Source organism: Pinus tabuliformis, chromosome 9 (genome assembly GCF_031772625.1).
Source record: "Pinus tabuliformis cultivar Carrire ecotype Pingquan chromosome 9, CPIR1, whole genome shotgun sequence".
Taxonomy (NCBI): Eukaryota; Viridiplantae; Streptophyta; class Pinopsida; order Pinales; family Pinaceae; genus Pinus; species Pinus tabuliformis.
In genome coordinates this window covers 157,513,771-157,537,793 of record NC_142307.1, presented here as the reverse complement: position 1 = coordinate 157,537,793, position 24,023 = coordinate 157,513,771, and the positions used below count along the sequence as shown (strand labels likewise).

The window sequence follows — 24,023 nt, the reverse complement described above, 5'->3', positions numbered from 1 at the left end:
TCTACCTTCTTTGTCAGTGTTATTTTCTGCCTTTGCTCATACCAGGCTTCCTCATCATGCATGGCCCATAAAAACTTTATATCTACTGTGATTCATTTACTTAGTAACGAGTGCTCGCGCCTTAATACCTTACCATTACAATCCTTTCTCATTGTCAGTCACAAGTTGGATTATCTACTTCGATCTTACATAAGTCTTTAAAAAAATTACAGAACATTAAAAACTTCAAGTGTTAAGAGCGTTAGCATTTTGCCCAGCAACTTCAACTTTCGGACTCGGACTCCCCGGGGGTGATAGTGTTCCCTGCACGCAGGGAGCCACTCACCTTGACTTCCATTAACTCCATTTCACCCTGGTCCTCCCTCCACGCCCCCTGGCCTTGGCCCGAGAAAGAGAAAAGAAAAAAACGTAATATTAAACCGCAGCAGCACATGGTCGGAGTTCGTTCGGGTGGATAAAGTCTTTCTCGGGCCAAGGCCAGGGGGCGTGGAGGGAGGACCAGGGTGAAATCCTTTTAAACCCACTCAAATGCGCAGTCGAATAGAGAAGGGTCCGGTGTTTGCATGGATAAAGGAGAGAGGAGGATGGGCCGACTTTTGCCTCTTCCGTTTCATTGGTGAAGTGCATCTTTCTCTATTAAATGTTTTCATCATTTTTTCATATATGTTTTTGAAATCTAAATTATTCTAAGAAAAGTACAAACATAATTTTTTTAAAAGTACACTCTGTATCTGACTTATGAATAATTTCCATGTTTTCTTATGAAAATTAAAAAAAATAATTCTTAACTTCTCTGTTTTTAATTGGATTTCTTAATATTTTTCTTCTCCTTCACACCATAGATCTTAAAGGATCTAGTCAACTTGCCTACCCTGCCTTGTAATTTTATTTTGTATACTCTGCATTTGATTAATATAAAACCATGACTACATTACCTGATCCCCTAATTCCACTATCTCAACCTAACAACACAAAAAACTCAAACTTGAACATGATAACTAGGCTACGATCATCTGTAAAACAAAGCTAAATAATAAAGAGAGATCCCTCTTTGAAACTGGAAGGGCTGGATTCCTAGTTTCAAAAGTGGTTCTAAGGGTACCTTTATAATTTACTATGCAACCTCAAAAATTATGGAGTGATAACATCCTGGTGACCATACTGCGGATCGAACATAGAATCTTTGGTTGAAATTTTATTTCCCTCGTTCCAAAAACTTTATCTTAGAAACATTTAAGATTTATTTTTCATAAAAAATGTTCTTGAGGTTGTAATTTTTGTACATACTTCAATTGTGTGTTAAATACTATATAGATCTGGCTCCTAAAATAATTCATATCGGAGCTCATCCAGATCTGAATCCTTGCAATATCCTAGATAATCTGAGAATTTGACAAGGAAGAAAATCTCGATTGAATGTCAAGGGAGTAAAAATCCTCTTCCAAGAGCCAATTATTTTCCAGAGAGTTTTCTTACCATAGAAAATATTCAATTTGACCTACCCTTTGAAATCAGTTTGTTTAGAAGCAAGTATGAAAGCTTTGCAGATGAAACTTTCATTGATGAGTGGGTGTTAAGACCATACATATCTGAACATCAGTTTGTAGACAAAAATTTTGACAAACAAGCTCTCCAGCAGTTTGAAAAATTAGAAGACCTAGTGACAAACCTAGATCAAGCTATCCACAAATACTACATCCAGCAATCAGTTGAACTTTCATCCTTATCATTCTTGGTTTCTTCTCCCATCACACAATCTTTACATCTTGTTTCCACTAGTTCCACTTCCTCAACAATTTCCACTACCTCTCCATTAATATCAAAAAGTGTAATACATACTATCTTAATCCCTTCCACATCTACACCTCACACAAGTTCATCTGTTGTCCATCCCCATATATCACTCATGGAAGCTTGATATGGTCCCCTGGTTTTACCTGCCCAATTACATAACATGCCTCAACATAGTCAAAGTAGGATTCCTTAGTTTGATGGCACTGTGGCCATCAATGCATAACAACATGTACATAAAATGAATGACTACTTTGACCTTCAGGAGGTTGATGAAGACGATGTAAAGATGAGGCTTTTTTTCAAAGCCTTAATGGAGAGGTTAGAAAATGGTTTAAATATTTACGAATAGCTACCATTAATGATCTTGCTTCCTTTCATAAGTCTTTCCTCAACATATGGGAAACTAAAATGAATCCCCTCCAGGTTTTAAATGAATATAAAAATCTAAAAAGAGGGCTGAATGAAACTGTTGAAGAATATTGTGATAGGTTTAATCGAGTTTATAATGCCATTCCAGCTACTATAAAGTCCCCACTAGGGTTAGTCCTCATTCATTTCCTTGAAGGATTTGATGTTAACATGGCCTACCAATTAAGAGAAAGAGACCCTACCACACTTGAATAAATGCAAAGTAACACTCTCAAATTAGAGGCTAATTTATTAGCAAAAATATCCAATATTAAAACCAAAAGAAGGGTTACCATCAAGGATCCTTCCTCCTCTTCATCAGAATTAAAAATAGATAATTTAGTCAAAACCATGGAAAGAATGATGGAGAGGGTGATAGTGGTTGATAGAACCCCTCCTAGGGATAACCAAGAAAACTCTCAAAACAGAAATCATGATCTCAGAAGAAATCCACCTCTGATAAAACATAGGGAACAGAGGGCCCTAATGATTAACAACTTAGGTCTCCTTTCTACGAAAACTATGCTAAAAAAGAAGTCGAACTAGAAGAATATACAAAGAAAAACCAAATTAATATGTTTGGGGAGACAAAAATTGATCATATATTTTTGAGTAAATAAGAGCAAGATCAATTTCTTCTTTCATAATTGGAGACAATTCCTTTAGAGTTTGAAGAATACAAAAAAGGTTATCAGAATTCCATAATGGAAGTGCATAGGTAATACAACGTCACGAGTAGGAAAACTTCTAATGCTCCTCCTAAGAAAATATCTGATACTCCTTCCAAAAAGGATATTGATAAACAACCAAATAAGACTCAGACTGATATCCCTTCTTCTAGTCAAACTAAATATATTCCTTCCTCTACTCAATCCAAATAAGATACTCAAAGAGAAAACCTTAAAAAATAGGATTAGAACATCAGGGAAATAGAGAAGCCACAAACCTTTTTCATCATATAAAATGAATTGGGTAAAGTTAAAATTTCAACCCCCCTCACTGAACTGATGAATAAGAATGCATACAAGACACAAGTAATGAAAGACTTAAAAGTAGGAGAAGGAACATATAATGTAAACCTCGCTGATGACAAGAATGAACTGCTGTTTGGTCTAGAGGTAGAAGGTAAACCCCAAGATGGAAATGTTCCCCCTTTCTTTGTCAGTGTCAATATCCTTGATAAAATTCTTTATAGTTCCATGCTCGACTCTGGTTTCTCATAAATTTAATGCCCCAAGCCACAATGTAGAAATTGAATCTTGAAATTACTAGGCCATATAAAGACTTGTATTCTTTTGATTCCAACAAGGTAAGGTGCCTTGGTCTCATTAAAGACCTTTGTGTCACCCTAGCTCAAATTCTTGCCAAAAGCATAGTCATGGATATCGTAGTGGAAGACATAACCCCAAAGTATGGAATGCTACTCTCTAGATCATGGGGGGGGGGTGGAGCTGCAAGGTACCCTACAAATGGATATGGGTTATGCTACCGTAACTATTTTTGGTCAGCCTAGGAGACTTTTACAGAGAAACCCTAATGAAATACATGGTTAGCAGTCAAGATAGACCAAACAACCATCCCTTGTATTCAGTCCATTCAGACCTAAACTCTTTTATCTTGTATAATGATGGAGGTATACAAGGAAAACTCCCTAACCTAGAAATTGATTTGTGTGAGATGGAAGAAAAAAACAGACATTGTAAAACTGGATGAAGAAAATGAGCCTTTGTAGAACATGGATTTTGATGGGGCTGTAAGAAAGGAAGGATCAGGAGTAGGTGTGTGGGTTTTCAATTCACAAAATAGAAAATCCAAAGGACATTCATATAAACTGAATTTTCAATGTAGAAATAATATAGCCGAGTATGAGGCCTTAATCCTAGGATTGCAGCTTTTGAAAAAATTAGGTGCTAAAATAATTTCAGTTCATGGAAATTCTGAACTCATAATTAAACCAATCAAAGGGCAATATTCAAGTAAACATCCAATGTTAAGGGCTTATAGGAATATTGTTATAGATTTCCTTGAATTTTTTTTGAGTATGAGGTATCTATATTTCGAAGAGGTCAAAACATCATGGCTGTTGGTCTGGCTACTTCAGCTAGTACGTGTAAAATGCCTTATCTCCCAAGTTACAAGTACATAGTCGAAGTTAGAAATAGACCAGCTGTCCTGAATAACATCAGGTACTAGCATGTTTTTGGTAATGATGAACATATTGAATTTTTTTTTTGCAGTCAAAAGAGGAACTTGAGTGTGCCAATATAGACATAGATTGTGATGTTGATGATAATGTACATAAAATAATGAATCAAGTAGAATTGAATGAATTGGATAAAGTGTCAAGATAGAGTCATAAATTTTTCGAATTGAAGGATAATGTTTTGCCTAGAAGGGTTATTGTTCCTTGGAAGAGTTCAAGAAGAGTCATAAATTTTTCAATTGAAGGATAATGTTTTGCCTAGAGGGTTAGTTCCCTTGGAAGAGTTATTTGATTTTAATGATGTGGCTTAAAAACCTAAAATATTACCTACTGGAGTCGATGTGGAAGAATGTAGCACAAGAACCAAATAAAAGCCTAAAATAGTTAATTTATCCAAATCTTTGCCTTCAGCTGAAAAGAAGAAGTATATAGTGCTTTTCAAAGGATCCATAGATGTATCTTCCTAGCATTATGAGGATTTAAATTCCTATGAAACCAACATTATACAACATAAAATTCCTATTAAAGAGGACCATTAACCTTTTAAACAGAAACTTAGCAGGATCAACCCAATGATTTTTCCCCTAGTTGAGAAAGAAGTTAAAAAACTATATGATGCCAAAATCATTGTACCCTTGTAGTTTTCAAAATGGATATCAAACTTAGTTCCTACTAGGAAAAAGACTCGGGAGATTAGACTATGTATTGATTTTAGAAATCTAAATAAAGCTTCTCTAAAAGACAACTATGTTTTGCTCAAAATGGACAACATCCTGTAGAAGGTAGTTGGATTAGCGTTTATCTATTAGATGAATTTTCTGGTTATAACCAGGTTCTAGTACACCTTTATGACCAAGAGAAAACAAAATTTACAGCACCCTCGGGCACTTTCATGTATGTAAAAATGCCTTTCAATATAATGAATGTTGTGGCTACATTCCAAAGAGAAATGGATTTTTCCTTTGTAGATGAATTAGGTAGGTTTATAGTCATTTATTTAGATGATATCACTATCTTATCAAAGACATATGAGGAACATTTGCTCCATTTAAGGAGAGTTTTTGAAAAATGTAGAAAATTTGGTATCTCTCTTAACCCTAGAAAGGACTATTTGGCTCATAAGAGGGAAAAATGCTAGGACACATCATCTCAAAGGATGGCATAAAAATTGACCCTAGCAGAGTGGACATAATAATGAAAATAGACCCCCCTAGGAATACGAAAGAGGTCCAATCCTTTATTGGAAAAACAAACTTCCTTCAAAGATTTATACCAAATTTGGTTGAAATCCTAAAAGAAAAACATACATGTTAAAGAAGGAAACCAAAATAAAATGGCATAATGATGCAACAAATTCTTTCACTAAGGTCAAGAAAGATTTAACAACTGTACCCATTTTAATAAGTCTTGATTTTACAAAAAAAATTATGATATTATCTTTTGCATCTGATCATACAATAGAAGTTGTGTTGTTGCAGAAGAATGTTGAAGGACATGAACAACCAATTGCCTTTTTTAGCAGAGCATTGAGAGATGCATCGCTGAAATACAACATCATGGAAAAATAGGAATTTGCATTGGTAAAGGCCCTTAAATATTTCAAGGTTTATATTTTTCACTCACACATTATTTCTTTGGTCCCAAGTGCAGTTGTCAAGGACATACTCACACAAACAGATCCAAATGGTAGAAGGGGCAAATGGATTTCCACCATTCTGGAATACAATATTGAAATCATACCAGCAAATAATATCAAGGATCAAGGGTTAGAAAAACTCATGGCAGGGTCCAATTGTAATATATTAGACATAAATTTTATTGCAGAATTAGATGAACAGGAAGAAAAAGTGACTACATCGATCTCAGATGTTTTCACCACATCACTGTGGTATGCTAACATAATTTTTGTTTTACAGAACTTATATGATCCTCCTTGTTTAATAAAAACCAAAGCAAGGTTCCTTAAAATGAAATCTTTGAAATTCTGCATTATTAACAACAATTTATATTGGAAATATGTTGGAGGAATGTTACTAAAGTGTTTTTTGAAAGATGAATCACACTGGGTCTTAGAGGAATTTTATCAAGGAAACTATGGTGTCCATCTATATTGGAAATCCACAACCAATAAAATCCTTAGAGCTGGTTTTTACTGGCCTACCCTATTCTCTTATGTACATAAAAGGGTCACCTCTTGTCATCAATTCCAAATATTTGAAGGTAAAAGAAAGATGCTACCTCTAGCCTTGAAACCAATTTCAGTAGAATTCCTTTTTCAGCAATGGGGTTTAGACTTCATTGGTGAAATCCACCCCAGTTCCTCAAGCCAATAGAAATGGATTTTGACAGCAACAGAATACTTTACTAAATGGATAGAAGCAATTCCCATTAGACAAGCCATTGATACCATATTACCCTATTTATAGAAGGAAATATGCTGTCTAGGTTTCGCTGCCCACATAAAATCATAACTGCCAATGTTGTTGCTTTCAAGTCTAAAAATATGATAGGTTTCTATAACAAATATCATATTAAGTTAGGGCACTCTACTTCTTATTACCCTTGGGGGAATGGGTTAGCTGATTTCTCAAACAAGAGTTTGGCTAACATTATCAAGAAATTATTGCTGGAGAACAAGAAGTCATGTCACAAAAAAATAATCAATGCACTATGGGAAGACAAAGTTACTTTCAAGAAATCCATTGGAATGTCACCATTCCAGATAGTGTATGGGACAGATGTTGTTTTCCCAACTTCTTTTGGAATTCCAGTGTTAAAACTTCTACAAGAAGATCAGGTGGAGACCAATGACATGCAAAGAAGGATAAACCAGACTATTCAGTTACAACAGTCAAGGGAAGAAGTCTATCATAAAACCCAAGTCACCCAAGAAAATATCAAAAGGATTTATGATAGAAGGACTAAGGCAGATGATTTTCAACTCAATGATCTTGTTTTGAAATGGGATTCCAGAAATGAGGATAAAGGAAAACATGGAAAATTTGACAACTTATGGAAAGGGCCTTTTAAGATTGAAGCTTTCAGGGGCAATAATGCATTTCTGTTAATCAATTTGAATGGAGAAGAGCTGCCAGGTGGACTAGTGAATGGCAGGCATCTTAAGCATTATTTCCCATCAGAGTAAGTCAATTCATTCATCACCATTGTAAAATACCATTTTACTTTTATATTGCAAGAGTGCACATCAGCAGAAGTTGAAGCCCGTAGTGAAGACCCTAAGCTTCTATTCGATGTGTTACCATAGATATGAATAAAAGATGTGTTAGACAGTTTAGTTGGAAGATCTTTGCAGCATGCCCAATGGATCAAGGCTACTGAATCTATGGTGTTCTTGGCACCTCACAAGGAGGATTCCATCCCCATTGGAGCCACTATTAGGGTCCTATATTTCATAGGAGGAGTTGTTTTTACCTGATGATTTTATATTTGAAAAATGTAAATAATGTTTCATGTTTGAAATTTATTTCCAAAAGAATTATATATATATATAGAAAAAGAAAAAAGAAAATAAATTTTAGGGGACAAAAAAACAGAATAAAGAAAATAAAAACAAAAAATAGAAAAAAATATGTGTGAAAATGTCCCCCTAGGTGAGAAAATATAAATGCCACCAAGAAAAATCAATATTGCATCAGTTTACATCTAAAATTTTTGAATAAAGTGTGCAAATTGTTTAAATGCCACTCGGTAAATAAGAAAATTAGAAATAATTTGGGCTAATCACATTGTTTAACCGTGATTAGGATAGGAATACAATAGGTTAGATTAGTGAATAAATTAGTCACTTGGTTTAATTGTGATTAATCGATGGGAAAAAATCAGTAAAAATATGCTCTGCTAGTTCCAATGTAGCATTCAATTGTTTCTAAATAATTTTTAGGAAAAAAATAGTTTTTGATTAACTTTACCTTAAGTAAAGGTTAATCACACTTTAATGTGCTTGTAATAATGTTTGGGAATAGTTATTTAGCCTAAGTTTGGTCTTTAGAATAAAATAAATGGCTTAGATTGCCCCCTCGCCCGAATCAACAACGAGGGAAGGTTTTTAGCCCCCCGGCCCCCTAAGCTCAACTTCGATTTTCCATGGGCGGGGCGGGGGGGGGGGGGGGGGTGGGGTCCGAAGCTCCTGCTTTGTGGTGACCTCTCAGAATTTCACATTGCCTCCTCACTTTCTTCTCATCGTGCGCCCTCCCCCCTTCCGAAAAGGCTTCCATTGTTTACTTCCGCCCCTTCCACTTCCACTCATTGCCCTCCACATGGACCTCTTGTCCCCACATTCCATCATACCTACATGTCGCAACATATCTCAGACCCCACCATACTTACCACCTCAGCACACCTTCCCTCCACGTGCTCTCTGCCACCTCACCCTCGTGGAACCCACTCTCACGACTAATCCCAACCATTAAACTTCTCCTGACGATTCACTTCCTCTAAATCCCATGCTACCATCTGGCACCCCTCTCGCCATGTCAGCAAGCTATTACTATATTAGCTCCATTCTTCTCCCTATGGAACAAACTCACTGCCCGTTAACGGTATATTAATGGTTAATTGGGAAATCATTCTATATAAACGATCTAAAACCATAAAATTTCTTTCCTTCACCATGTCGTATGATCAACAACCTGTTATAGATTCTTAAGCCACAACATTGGCCAGTTAAATTTCCCATCCATTACTATTTCAAACTATCACCAGGGACCCAGTTCAACATTCCACTGTCATTTTCCTACTCCAGGTAACCCGTGACCTTTTCTCATCTCATCAAAGTCATCATGCTGCTTCAAATGAAGCTCCCCAAAGAAAAGGGAAAGAAACCAGAAGAGAACCCAATGTTCCCCCACATGTAGACTTAGGTAATGTACCCTTATTGGACCCGCAATATAAAATCTCTGAAACCAACTGTGAATTTGACTTGTTCGAACTTCATATTTGGCTAAAACAGAAATTCCTTGACCAAAGCGATGAAATTAATATGTGGGATTTTACCCTACCTCAGGTCATGTTCCCACAAAGCCATTTTTTCCTTTAGTTAGTTTCCTGGTGCCAATTGAGTTATGTCCCCTCCCAGAGAGATATCACAAGTCTCAATGGTGAATTTTTTATAACTATCACAACTGATGCCAATGCCCAAATTCTCTTGGTAACAATCCTAGATTCAGCTAAGCCATTGTCAGTAGATTCTCTTACAAAGCTCTTGTTGTAGCTGCTACAACACCACCCAAATTTTTGGGCATATTCAAAATTTTTGGTACCCCACTACTCACCCTGAGCTTCTAGGGTTTTTTGATAGGGCCCCAACCAGTTGCTCTCCCAGTGACCTCATCTATTCAACCCCTTTGGTATGCCCACTCACGTTTCATGTATCACATTTATGCATCATGTTTTATCTCAGATATAGTCCTCAGAAATCGCATTAGGGTTTTGAAGGTTAATGGATTCATTGATGCGTTAAGAGTCTTTCTTGATTTTAAAACTCATCTTTGGATGATACGCATCATGTTCAGTGGATGTGTTATATTTGAAAAAGCATGTGTTCAAGGTGGCTTCCTGTAAGAGTGACAATATTAGGGTTTAGGAGAAACCCTAGATTGTTAGAAGAGTGATCCCCTCCCTGTTGTCACCATATCTGCATGCCTCTAGGGGTGCGCTCCCATCGGAATCACATGGCATCATCGTGGGATTCATAGCAGCACATTTTCCTCAGGTCCTTGGTAGATCCTTCACCTCAGCATGTGCGTTAGGGTCTATGGGAACTATATTTTTCCCTTGCATCCTTATAACTCTAGAATATGTGATTGAAGGTCCAACCCTGTTCTGAATCTGTCCTCACTCTCAGATATATATTAACAAGCTATTTCTAGGTATTTATCCTATGAGTTGGAAATTACCCTGGGCCTCATATAATACCATGACCGCTTGTAATTAGGAAGCCTATTAAGATGCTTGAATGTTGAATTGATTTCCAAATGAAAGCATAAATCACCCAATCATACAATGTATGGCACCTTAATTTGGGATACTTGGGATGCACGTTCCTTTAATGAGTTATTTCCATTATTTTCATTAAGTTCCATGCTTCCATGTGCAAATATATACATGTGTATGTTGTTTAGGTAAAGTGATTGGTTTGTTTCACCTTTCTCTGCAGGGATCAAGGGGAGGTGGCTCGGGAACATGCCCAACAAGGCAACTCTTTGCCACAAATCTAATGTCAAATGCGGGCTTGAAGGGTTTTGACAATGAGGGGAGGTCAAGGGTCATGGGAATTAAATGGGGCATTAAATGGAATGGGCATGGGTGCACACCCACCAACGCAATATCTACACTAAACAATACCTTTCTTTTTGAGTCAATGCGTTCTTCATTTATTTCAAGAATTGGCAGTTTCATCAAAGTGCGTTAACTACAGGTTGGTGCCCCTCAAAGCTTTATTCCCTCTTTTGTTCTATTTTCAGGTTTGTTGGACAAAAATCTAAGGGGGAGCATCCAAGAAACCCCCTTCTCAGGGGGGGGGGCCCATACATCTGCCTTTTGGGGAAACACATCCCCCACACTTGTGAAATGTTTCCTCATGTGTTTCCCCAAATTGTTCCCAAAGGAGGATGTGGGGAAACGTGTTCCTCGGTGCCCCAGTCCCTCGGGCATGGGAAATGTGGGGGGCACACCCCCACACTGGGGGACATCCCCATGGAACAATGGTATATACATTGAGAAGTTCCAGTAAAGGATGTAAGAAAAGGATATTTCCTAGAACGTAGCAAAGAAAAAAGGAAACCAGAAACAACTAACAAACAATTAAGATGAGTGACCTGGCAAAAGAAAAGTTACTTGACTAACATAGTGAAGCCTAACTACACCCAAAAAAACACTTGGAAACCTGATAGCAAATCAGCAAACGCTTCAAAAACCAAACCCCTGGATATCAAAGACATACATCTAGGACCAACCATCATAGACCCATGTGGAAGATTTTAGATAGCTGTGGAAGTGACAATATTCTAGAAGGGAGATATTCGTCATTTTCTAACCTGAATGCCAATAAACATGTATATGAAGACATTGGAACAATGGCATATATATTGAGAAGTTCCAGTGAAGGATGTAAGAAAAGGACTAACATAGTGAAGCCTAACTACACCCAAAAAAACACTTGGAAACCTGATAGCAAATCAGCAAACGCTTCAAAAACCAAACCCCTGGATATCAAAGACATACATCTAGGACCAACCATCATAGACCCATGTGGAAGATTTTAGATAGCTGTGGAAGTGACAATATTCTAGAAGGGAGATATTCGTCATTTTCTAACCTGAATGCCAATAAACATGTATATGAAGACATTGGAACAATGGCATATATATTGAGAAGTTCCAGTGAAGGATGTAAGAAAAGGATATTTCCTAGAACGGAGCAAAGAAAAAGGGAAACCAGAAACAACTAACAAACAATGACCTGGAAAATAAAAGTTACTTGACTAACAAACAATTAAGATGAGTGACCTGGAAAATAAAAGTTACTTGACTAACATAGTGAAGCCTAACTACACCCAAAAAAACACTTGGAAACGTGATAGTGATTCAGCAAACGCTTCAAAAACCAAACCCCTGGATATCAAAGACATACATCTAGGACCAACCATCATCAACCCATGTGGAAGATTTTAGATAGCTGTGGAAGTGACAAAATTCTAGATGGGAGATATTCGTCATTTTCTAACCTAAATGCCAATAAACATGTATATGAAGACATTTGAAACGACAATATAAGCACTGGTGCAGGAAGTAAACTCTAATCCTCCACTATTTCAACAATCTAAATGGACAAAATATTTATGTTGCTTAAAAGACTCCAATATGTTTTGTAGAACATAATCTTTGGATAAGCTATTTAAGGAAAAATCAAGACAAATAGCACAAAGAAAATTTAGAAACTCAAAACTTTATTACAAAACCAATGGAAAATCCGAAGCTTGTATAAGTTCAAGAAAAAAACATAGTGCCAGATTAAAACTATTTCATTATAGTATAGCTTATTCTCCCATACATAATGAATTACAGATATTGCACTTGCAAGATTTAAAATGTAATAACAGATGTACAGGTCTATTGGCCTAACAGACACTCTGCCACTAAACCTCATTATGATATACATCCTTGAATGGAAATGTAACAGCACCCAATATCATTGCTGAAATGTGCAAGTTGATGCTTGTTACTCCATTGGACATGGGAGAAGCAGAAACCATGTGCAGCAAAAGGACTTAACCATCCACAAATACTTTCAGAAATTACATCTTCAAGCATTTTCAATAGACCTGTGGTCCAATACCTTCCATCCAAAGAAATCTGGCAAAACACAATATCATATAAAATAAGATTAGACAAACAAAAATGATGCCTTTCACTCATTCCCTGCGTATTCTTTTACTACAAACTTTAACATTGATTAAAAAAAGGATGAAAGAAAGATGTTCAAACCGAATATCTTCCATCCAAAGAAATATGGCAAAACACAATACCATGTAAAAATAATATCAGTCACATAAGAATGATACCTTTCACTTCTTCCCTCATGTACTCACATTAAATTTAACGCTGATCAAAAATATATGAAAGAACGATGTTAAAACTGAAAGGAGACAAATGAAAAACATGTCATACATACAAGTGTAAACAGATGAGACCAATGACGAGAACTCTGCAAGCGACATAAGCAACGTATGTTGCTCACTCTTTGCACCGTGCCGAAAACTCATACAATGAGTTTGCATTGACAGAAGTTAGGTCATGGGATACGATAAAGAGGGAGGGTGAGACTGTACATAAATGGGCAACCATATTTCAATGTAAGCTAGTTGCTGCAACTAAAATAATACAAATATATGCTTTACCCAAGTAATCTGCAACCATAAAATAAATGAAACAATATGTAAAAGATATCAGATCAAAAGGCTACAGTAACATTTTCATATAGATACAATGTTGAAAATTGGTTGTCATTGATGTCAACTCCAGTAGAAGACAGAAGAAGCCCTACATTTCCCGCTTCTGTTATGGAAAATGAACATGATAATGCATGCTAGACCATCATCATCTAATAGTACTCATCATGTCGTTTCCAATGGTAGGTAGCACTCCACGTAGTTCCTCACTGTTGAGGAGATATGTCCTCCTGAAATTGAAGTCCCGAAGTCTTGGTAAAGGCTGCACTATTGTTGGTTCCAAAATTTGGCATAAAATTTAATGACAATAAATGTGGAGAGAATAACTCTGATTTTTACTAAATAAATGTATATATACTATTAATGAACTGAATGATGGTTTTTTACAATGAGGGTCCCTGGGGCTTATATACTGCCATGGGTACCTTTTCGGGAAAGGGTATTATAAATAAAAATACATATAAAATAATATAAATGATGTAAAACTATAATAATAAATAAATAATGATTAATTAATAACTAGTTAATGAAAAGGTTTGTTCCTAAGGACATACCCGTTGGTGAAAAGGTACATGCCTAAGGTATATAAGCAGACCCTCACCCTCATTGTAATCATCTCATATCTCATCAATTTTTATATAATATTTAATGTACAATTATTATCCTATTATGGATGTAAACGTCTTCCAAGCCTTTTGAAGATTACTCCGCTACATATATGTGATCTGAATTGGATCATTATATTGTTTGTCATCCATCTCGATACATTTGGAGTGGAAAAAGTGGAGGAATCAGCTCACGTGGCCGTTTTTACCAGCAGGACCCAGTTTGGCGAAATGGGGTTTGAAACCTTCCGGGAGCGTTTTGAGGCATCAAACGACGTTTTTTGGGGGTAAAAGTTGCCCGCTTTAGCAAAGCACCTTTTCATGCTATTCTACACACAGAAAGCTTTCCGAACAGCACAAGAATTGCATCAATCAGAGTCCATATGCAAAAGTTATGCCACTCAGAAGTTGACCTTCTTGTTTTCACACCTATAGTTCAGGAGGATGTCGCGTTAGTCTCCATTATTCATGGAAAAGGGGCTAGCCACATGTTTGTGATGTAAAATATTCTAGAAGAGTCTATTTTGTAACTCTAGTTAAGAGTTATGTAGTCAAACTTAACCCCTAGTAGGTTATCGGGTTGTGTTATAATCGCGCCACTAGAGAGGAAGAGGCATTACTTCTTTGTACCTGCAGCCATATTTCCAGAGAGAGAAAGAGAGCGAAGCGACCTCACCTTCCAACTGAGTTTTCTCCTGAAAGGGTTTCCCAGAGAGCATATCTTGTGTCTTATGTGTGTGTGAGCTTATTTTGTCATTCTCTTCTTTTTAGCATAATTTACTTTTAAAATGCATGCATTAATTACAGTAAGATCTATAGGTCTAGAAATTAAATAAAATTGTGAGTGTAGAATCTCGGATTTTTAATATAATATTCTCAGATCTGTTGTGAAGAACTATCCAGTGGAATCTCCACGGTCGTTTACGGATCATTTGGTATCAGAGCAGGTTTCTTTGGATATTTTGTGGAGATTGCAGGGATCTAGATCAGCTAGGCTGAAAATCATAAAACCCTAATCATGGGCGACGAATTTGTAAATGAACCTTGTGATCCTGCAAAGGTGAGGTTTTCGCGGCTCGAAAAACAAGTTGCGATATAAACTGCAATGTAAACCTCCTCATGGCGGCCCTAAGCAATAAGTTGGGGATATTTGGAGAAGAAGGGGGTTCAAATGCAGAGGACAAATCAGAAGGGGGATCGAGAAGACGTAGCTAACCAGCTGAAGAAAGAACCCGGAAAAGATCAACCCAGTTCGAGTGTCGTGAACCAATCCCTGTTTAAAGTGAAAGCAAAAGTCAATATCAAGCCATACCATGGCGAGATCGACGCTCTGAAGTTGAACCACCAATTGCAGCAACTGGAAATTTATTTCAGTGTCCATCACATCGAGGAAGGGCAGAAGATCTCATTCACGCGGCTGCAATTGGAGGGCCATGCACTGACTTGGTGGGAGAGCCACAAGGAAACCCTGAGGTTGGAGGGAGAACCTCCAGTGACTAAGTGGGAGGATTTCAAAACCCTCATTAAGTCATAGTTTTATCCCATTTAGATCGTGGAAGACCAGTGGATCCGGTGGCATTACTTCAGGCAAAAGTCGGGCCAAAGCGTGTAGGAGTACACCACAAAATTCAGAAAGATGGCTATAATGTTGGGTATCTCTTCAAAGAACCCAGATGTACTCCTCAAGTATTTGGGGGGTTTGCACCGCCATCTGCGTAAGCAAGTGATGTTGTTCAAGCCCAAAACAGTGGACGGGGCTTGTGTGCAGGCACAGTACCTGGAGAACATAGGCCTGAAAGGAGCGCAATCAATTGGATCGAAGCAAAAGGAGCAACAAGACGCTTCTAAGGATGGGAAGAAGAAGAAAAAATGGGGAAAAGATAAAAAGATGGCAGCCACAGCACACCAGTGCAAAGATCCTAGCAACCATTGCAACATTGATGGCCATACAGAGAAGAAGTGTTGGAAGTTGCATCCATAGCTAAACCCGAAGAACAAGAAGAAAGATAATAAGAAGAAGAATCTCATGGCCACTGATTTGAGCAACCAAGTTGAAAGCAGCTCGGACGTGGATGAGAAGATCGTTTGTACATCAGTGCAGAAGGAGGTGAATCTGAGTAGCCTTCAGCAACAGGAAGAGAAAGAAATGACCAAACTCTTCCATGTAAAGATACAGGTCAAGAAGACGAAGATTGATGCTCTGTTTGACTCAAGATCGCAAGAAAATCTCATTGCAACAGATCTAGTCAAGAAGTTGGGGCTGGAAGTTCATGATCATCCAAACCCATATCCACTGGGATGGGTACATAAGGATGCAGAGCTGAAGGTAACAAAACAGTGTAAAATTAGATTTGCTATCAATGTTGATTTTATTGATGAAGTAGATCTAGATGTGGTTCCCCTTGATGTATGTGGAGTCATGTTTGGGAGTCCATACATGTACATGCGTGATGCAATATTCATGAGGAGAGCTAACCAGTACCGACTCATCAAGGATGGAAAATCATTCATCATCAATGCACACAAAGGCAAGTCGAAAATTTCACTGGTAAGTGTCAACCAAGCCAAGAAATTGATCAGTTCCAGCAAGAAGTATGTTTTATTGTTTTTAAGAGAAAATCAGTCTGTAGAGGAGTCAATAAGAGGCAAGGCATCCCTAGAGGGGTGTACTAAGAAACAAAAACAACAATTGGAGGAGTTGTTACAGGCATACAAGGACGTGTTCCAAGAACCTAAAGGGCTACCCCCTAAGAGAGAAGTGGAGCACGAGATCCAGCTATTGCCAAACTCCCCATTGCCAAATATTGGGTTGTACAGGCAGTCTGTTATAGAAGCAAGTGAGGTGAAGAAACAGTTGCAGCAGCTGCTGGAACAAGGTGTCATTCGACCGAGTACATCACCATGTGGGTCACCCATCATCATTGTGCCAAAGAAGGATGGGACTTTGCAGATGTGTATAGATTACAGGGCGTTGAATAAAATCACGCTCAAGAATAGATACCCCCTGCCCAGGATAAACGATATGCTAGATCAGTTGCCGCAAGCAAAGTATTTCACCCAACTAGACTTGAAGTCTAGATACCACCAAGTTCGAGTCAAAGAAGAAGATACATGGAAGATCGCCTTCAAAACCAGGCAAGATTTGTATGAGTAGTTAGTTATGTCATTTGGCCTATGTAATGCACCACCAATATTTATGAGATTAATGAATGATGTATTGCGCCATTTTATAGATTCATTTGTTATTGTCTATTTGGATAATATATGGGTATATAGTGCTACCTGGGAGGAGCATATTTCACATTTGACATAGGTGTTGGAAACATTGAAGAAGCACCAGCTGCTAGCAAATCTCAAGAAGTGCGAGTTTGCGCAACAATCCTTGGTGTATTTGGGATATGTGATTGGTGGAGGAGAATTGAAGATAGATCCTTCCAAGATGGAGGCCATCATGAAATGGTTAGTGCCTACTAATGTTACTGAAGTTAGGAGTCTCATTGGAGCAGCACAGTACCTGAGGAAATTCATAGCCTCATTTTCAAAATTAGCAGCACCGCTTCACGCCATAACAGTGAGTGGCAAAAGTTTCCAGTGGGGAAAAGGTTAGCAAAAGGCTTTCGATGAGTTAAAGAAGAAGATAAGTGAAGCACTAGTTCTGGCATTACCAAAATTGCAACGACCCTTTTAAGTGGAGACATATGCGAGTGGGTATGCTATGGGAGCTGTCTTGATGCAAGGAGGAAGGCCTGTATGTTACCACTCTGAATTTTTTCATGGGTCAGTGCTTAACTACCCTACCTATGATAAGGAGCTCTATGCCATGGTGCAAGATGTGAAGAAGCGGAAGCACTATCTGATGGGAAAGGAGACAATAATCCACATCGATCACCAGTCGTTACAATACCTGCAGGCCCAGAATAAGCTACAACAGACCAGGCATTACAAGTGGATGGGGTTTTTACAGCAATTTCATTTGGTGATCAAGTATAAGAAGGACAACACAAACAAGTTGGCTGATATGCTTTCAACGCCACCCACATCAAAGATTACAACTTTGGGGATGCTTATGCACATGGAGCCATTCACCCATGATGCATACAAAGAGGCATATTCAGAAGATGAGGACTTCAAGGAAGTGTATCAATAGTTGCAAAGTCAGAGACGTGCATGACGGCTACAACACCATTGACTACCATCTCCAGGATGGGTTACTCTCCAGGCTGGATAAGCTATGTGTTCCTAAAGGTGAACGTTTGCAGCTGATTAGAGAGGCTCACACCTCCAGGGTTGCAGGGCACTTTGGTGTAGAGAAGATCGTGGCTAACTTGCAGTGGTATTTGTATTGGCCCAAGATGCAAGAACAAGTAGCTAGGTTCATAAGAGGATGCATGCTTTGTTGTACCAACAAGCCTAGCAACAAGAAACAGGGTCTGTATCATCCCTTGCCTGTACCTATTCGTCCTTGGGAAAGCATTTCCATGGACTTTGTGGGAGGTTTACCGACAACTAGGAAGGGACATGACTACATGTTCGTGGATGTTGACAGGTTCAGCAAGATGTGTGTTCTAATGCCCTGTAAAAAGACCATCAGAGGACAAGAAGCAGCAAACTTGTTCTCTGGACAGCTCTGGGTACACTTTAGGATACTAAGGAGCAACATTTCAAACAAGGATACAAGATTTTTCAGTTCATTCTGGACTACATTGTGGGAGAAGATGGATACGAAGTTGAAGAGATCTACAACATTCCATCCACAAACAGATGGGCAGACATAAGTAGTCAATAGGATTTTGGTGCAGCTTCTAAGGGGTTACAAACAGAAGCATCCGAAGACCTAGGACGAAAATCTGGTATATATACAACATTCTTATAACAGAGTGGTCCACACTTCTACAGGAAAGTCCATATTTGAAACTTGTTTTGGATATTTTCCACCTTCACCTTTGGATATTGCATATGGGAAACAAGGAAGAGTGAGGGAAGATCTTACAGGAGATGCTTTGAGGGCTGAAAAATATATAGGGAAGATCAGGCAGATCCATATACAAGTATAGGAAACACTACAGTAGTCGCAGGAGAAGTATAAGGTTGGGCATGATCAGCAAAGAACAGAGAAAACATTCAAGGTGGGAGACAGAGTATAGCTACAGTTGAACAAGGAGAGGTTGCAGGGGCATGTTAAGAAAATCAAGGCTCTAAGGTATGGTCCCTTTAAGATACTGGAAAAGGTGGGTGATAATGCCTATCGACTCAGTTTACCACCATATATGCGCATTTACTCAGTTGTAAATATGGAGAATTTGAAACTCTATGAGCCTTCCATGCTAGATCAGGAAGAGGAACAAGTCGTACCTTCTGTGGAGGATTTGGCACCAAATGCTCAGGGAAAGTTGATAGAAGATACGGTTTTGCAAAAGAGGTCCAGAACTACAAGACAGGGGCAGCTTGACCTTTGGCAGATTGGGTTGAAGGGACAACCTCCAGGAAAAGCTAAATGGTACACCAAAAAGAAGGTGGAGGAAAATTTTCCTCACCTCATTCAGTAAAAGCTTTTGGGGACCAAAAGCCTCCCAAAATGGGGAGGTGTGATCCAAATTGGATCACTATATGGAGGAATCATCTCACGAGACCATTTTTACTGTCGGGACCCAATTCGGCGAAACGGGGTTCGAAACCTTCCAAGAGCGTTTTGAGGCATCAAACGACGTTTTTTTAGGGTAAAACTTGGTCGCTTTAGCAAAGCACCTTTCATGTTATTCTACACCAGAGTTTTTAAAATCGGAACCAGTGATCGGACCAGTCCACCTAATGAACCGGTTTACCGACCGGAACCGGTCTAACCGGGACTGGTTTGGTCTAAACGAACCGGTTTTAAAAAAATACATTAAATAATTATTTTTTAATGAAGCAAAACTATTTTTATGATGTAAAACCATGATTCCAAGCCAATAGAGACAAAATATGCAAAGTTTGCTCATTTATATACCATGTAAAGGTGAATATATCAAAATGGCACCGAGTGCAATACATATCATCGACAAAATAGAAAAATACATAAGAAATGAGGCTCTAAATGGCCTATAAAGTCTAAAAACAATGTTGTAAGCTATGAGGCCATTGGCCTACTACAAGCCTACAGTGTACACATGATCAATCATCAAGTTCATAACCACTACTAGACACAGGATCATCATCAGGAGCTACATAGACATCATCTGGTTCAGAGTCTGAGGATGCCTCAGCCTGATCTGCAACCTCAGTATCAATGCCACCAATGACAATAGAAGTGGACCTAATGGAAGCACGAGTTTGTCGACCTGCATGACTAGTGCCTTCCATTGGTTCTTTGCCTTTCCTTGATGCCGCTACTGATCCTGGTTCTGATGCCACCACATAATCTGCTTCAACCCCTGCTAAAGCCATGTCGATATCAAAATCAGCCTCAAACACAGGTTCTTCAGTCTCCTCCACCCATTCTGATGTTGGATCAATATCGTCCAACACAATGGGATCTAGATCAGGAGTTTTGCTCATCATTTGGAGCTCTGATTGCATTTATTGTTTACCCCCAAACCATGAAATCCTGAAAACCATTAAGTCTGCTGAATTTTGAGTGAAATCTAAAATTCTAGTTTCTCCATATGAAATCCAATGAGGTCGAAACCACTCTCAAACATCCTGAGTCATTTCATGGTAATGTTAAAAATTTAAGTAAAAGGATGAAGATAAAAATTAAAGGAAATGTCACTTTTACTTTAAGAATTTAGCATTACCATTAATTGCCAACATTGTTAGGGTTGAAACACCCTTAGTTTCCCCCCAAAACCCCTAAACCACAATCAGGAATACGCTTTTTGCAAGTTTCGGTGGGCATGCCTAAAACCGACCGGTTCCGTCCTAAACTGGCCGGTTTTTCACCGGTTAGGGTAAGAAATAGGCGAAAGGGCCTTTCCAACCGAGTTTTCTGGCCGGTTTAGACTGGCGGCCTTGCTAACCGGCCGTTAGACCGGTAACCGGTTTTTTAAAACGGTTTTGAAAACTATGTTCTACACACATAAAGCTTTCCAACAACGCAAGAATCGTGTCAATCGGAGTCTGTATGCAAAAGTTATGCCACTCAAAAGTTGACCTTCATGTTTTCACACCTATAGTTCGGGAAGATGCCGCGTCAGCCCCTATTATTCATGGAAAAAGAGCTAGCCACATGTTTGTGATGTAAAAGACTCTATAAGAGTCTATTTTGTAACTCTAGTTAAGAGTTGATGTAGTCAAACTTAACCACTAGTAGGCTATCAGGTTGTGTTATAACCGGGCCACTAGAGAGGAAGAGGCATTCCATTCTTTCGAGAGCATTTGTTCCATAGATGACCAAAGATAGCCAACAGAGATAGGAGGTAGAGCACACAGAGAGGATTTGTACACTGTAGCAGCCCACGGGCATTACTTCTTTGTACTTGCAACCATATTTCCAGACAGAGAAAGAGAGCGAAACGACCTCACCTTCGAGCTGTGATTTCTCCCGAAAGGGTTTCCCAGAGACCATATCTTGTGTCTTATGTGTGTGTGAGCTTATTTTGTCATTCTCTTCTTTTCTGCATAATTTACTTTTACATGCATGCACTAATTACAGTAAGATCTACAGATCTAGAAATTAAATAGAACTATAATAGTGTAGAATCTCGGATTTTTAATATAATATTATCAGATCTATTGTGACGAATTGTCCAGTGGAATATCCACGGCAGTTTACAGATCAATATGAACCTTGTTCGTTACATTGGTATCAGAGCATTCCTTTGAGTATATGAACTTTGCTCATTACATTGGTATCAGACCAGTCAATAGCAAAACTCAAGAAGAGGATCAATCAGTTGAAGGAAAAACACATTCACATGTTACAATCCAAATGATGAAAATTCCAAACGAAGATTGTGTACCTAATTCAACAACCATAGTACTTGAAGTAAATCAAGAAACAGCCACACACAAGATAAGGGAAAGTCCAACTAGAAGAACTCTGTATTGACGTCTGAATCACAAAAGTAGACAACTAAATCAATCTACATATTTGAACCAATCAGAATGGAAGCAACAGATTTATGTTCCAAGGAATACTGAAGTTTGCAAAATCCAGTCGTATGATAACAATTCATTACCAATTTCCAATGATCGAAACATTCCACAAAAGATTAATCTAGGACAACCAGATCCATTCTCAGACCAACAATTTTATCTATCACTTGAAGGATCCTACCGTCTTGTGTCAACAAAGTCGACAATTCCACGACGAGAAGACACTCAAAACAGGAAAAGAGATCAAGCCCCTGCATCAGTGAGCTTTGAGGACAAAGTGATGATCGTGGCCTTTCGTCTAATTACACTAAATAATTTTTACATAACATTGCCTCCCTCTTGAAAAGATGCTTTGTCCTCAAAGCATACGTAACGACAAGTGTTTTTGGCAAAATGCTTTTGTCTCCCAAGAGGCTTCTTCTTCTGGTAGATTCTTTCACTTGATAAGGTATTCTTTAATTACTTGTGAACATAACTTCTTCTCTCTGGTGGTGATGATCCCCTTTGGTTCTAGAATGAGCTTGCCTTCATCATCTAACATTGGCAGGGTAGTTTGTGCTGATTGGTGCTTGCCCAATGCCTTTTTAAGAGAAGATACATGAAAAACGTTGTTAACTCTACTAGCATTTTGATTTTACCGTTGAGATCTTCTGTGTAATTGCTTTATGATGAATATGAATGCAAGAAAAGATTAGCCTCAGAAATCATAAGAAGTAATTATCAGTTTAGAAGATCTTATGAAAAATCAATAAGTTGGTCCCTTTTGACCATGGTACTTGGCCATGAAGTCCCTTTTCCTCTCGGTTCCATCATTATTCACAAGGTACCTATCGATTGAAGGGAGGATTGAGAACATGTCACTTCCCTTTGCGGGTTGGAAACACCCAATACGGTTGTCTATTCGCTGCTCCTACCTAGGTAGGTAACACCATTACATGGCTAAGGCCCCAATTTTGGAAGAGATGTCACATACGAAATGCCATTATGCCTATTTCTTTCAAGCTTAGTTCACTTAGATGCACTAATGATTATTGTACCTAATGATGAAAGTTGTGGCACTAGATATTGTGTGTAATTGGCAAGTGGTTCCATCTGTATGGGAAACTTAACTAGGGTCCAGGTCCTCTAGAATGACATATTGACACCCATAGGTGATGCGTTGAGAGCCATGGGACTCATGAGCATTTTAGAGCATCTTTCATAGCCATGGGCACCTTTAACACCCAAAACTTCTACACTTTTCCCTATATTATCCATGGAAATATGCACTTGGACTAGCATGCCCTAGTCGACTTAGCAATGATCACATGGTTTAGTAGTTGACCCAGGTCCAAGATGATGTTTATCTCACCTTTGGAGACATAGGAGGGCTTGCACCATCTTCAGTGCCCTCAATGTTGGAGTAGAGACAAATTTTTAGCCACATGGTGACCCATGAGACCCAGTTTGTGCCCCAAACCATAATTAAGGGTCTACAGGATGATTTGCGTAGAGACAGAGGGGCCAACCCCTCCATCATGATTTTATAGGCCCTCTATAGTACTATTTGGCCTCAATGCCTTCCCTCTGGAGGTCTATGCATACATGACATAACATTTCAACCCTCCTTTAGGAGATTTGTCATTTATTCACATTGGTTACTAGGTCGGCCTGTGACCTAGAGTTGTTTCTTGCCCATTACTTTATGATTTTAGGGGCTTGTAGGCATAATAGTACATGTTAGGACTCATATATATTGGAGAGATGTCATTTCATCTCTCATCATCACTCAACTTGGGATTTTCGGCCTCCTTAGAGAGACTCACACTTCTTGTTCTCTTGGATTATTGGATCATTGGATGCATTTTGACATTTGGAGCTGATTTTTGGATATCTTTTTGATCTGTAAACTGTCGTGGATATTCCACTGGACAGTTCGTCACAACAAATTTGATAAATTTATATTTAAAATATGAAATTCTACACTATTACA

The 24,023-nt window shown here is 38.4% G+C and overlaps 1 protein-coding gene across 1 annotated transcript in view; it reads left to right on the top strand.

The window, feature by feature from the left end:
• The first annotated feature begins 410 nt into the window (after nt 1–410).
• LOC149147603 (tRNA-splicing endonuclease subunit Sen2-1-like) overlaps nt 411–24,023 on the top strand; it is an 83,000-nt gene continuing 59,387 nt past the window's right edge. Inside the window, exon 1 of the mRNA XM_089446062.1 lies at nt 411–616. The gene's annotated coding sequence lies outside the window, so the exon portion shown is untranslated. The remainder of the gene's footprint in view (nt 617–24,023) is intronic.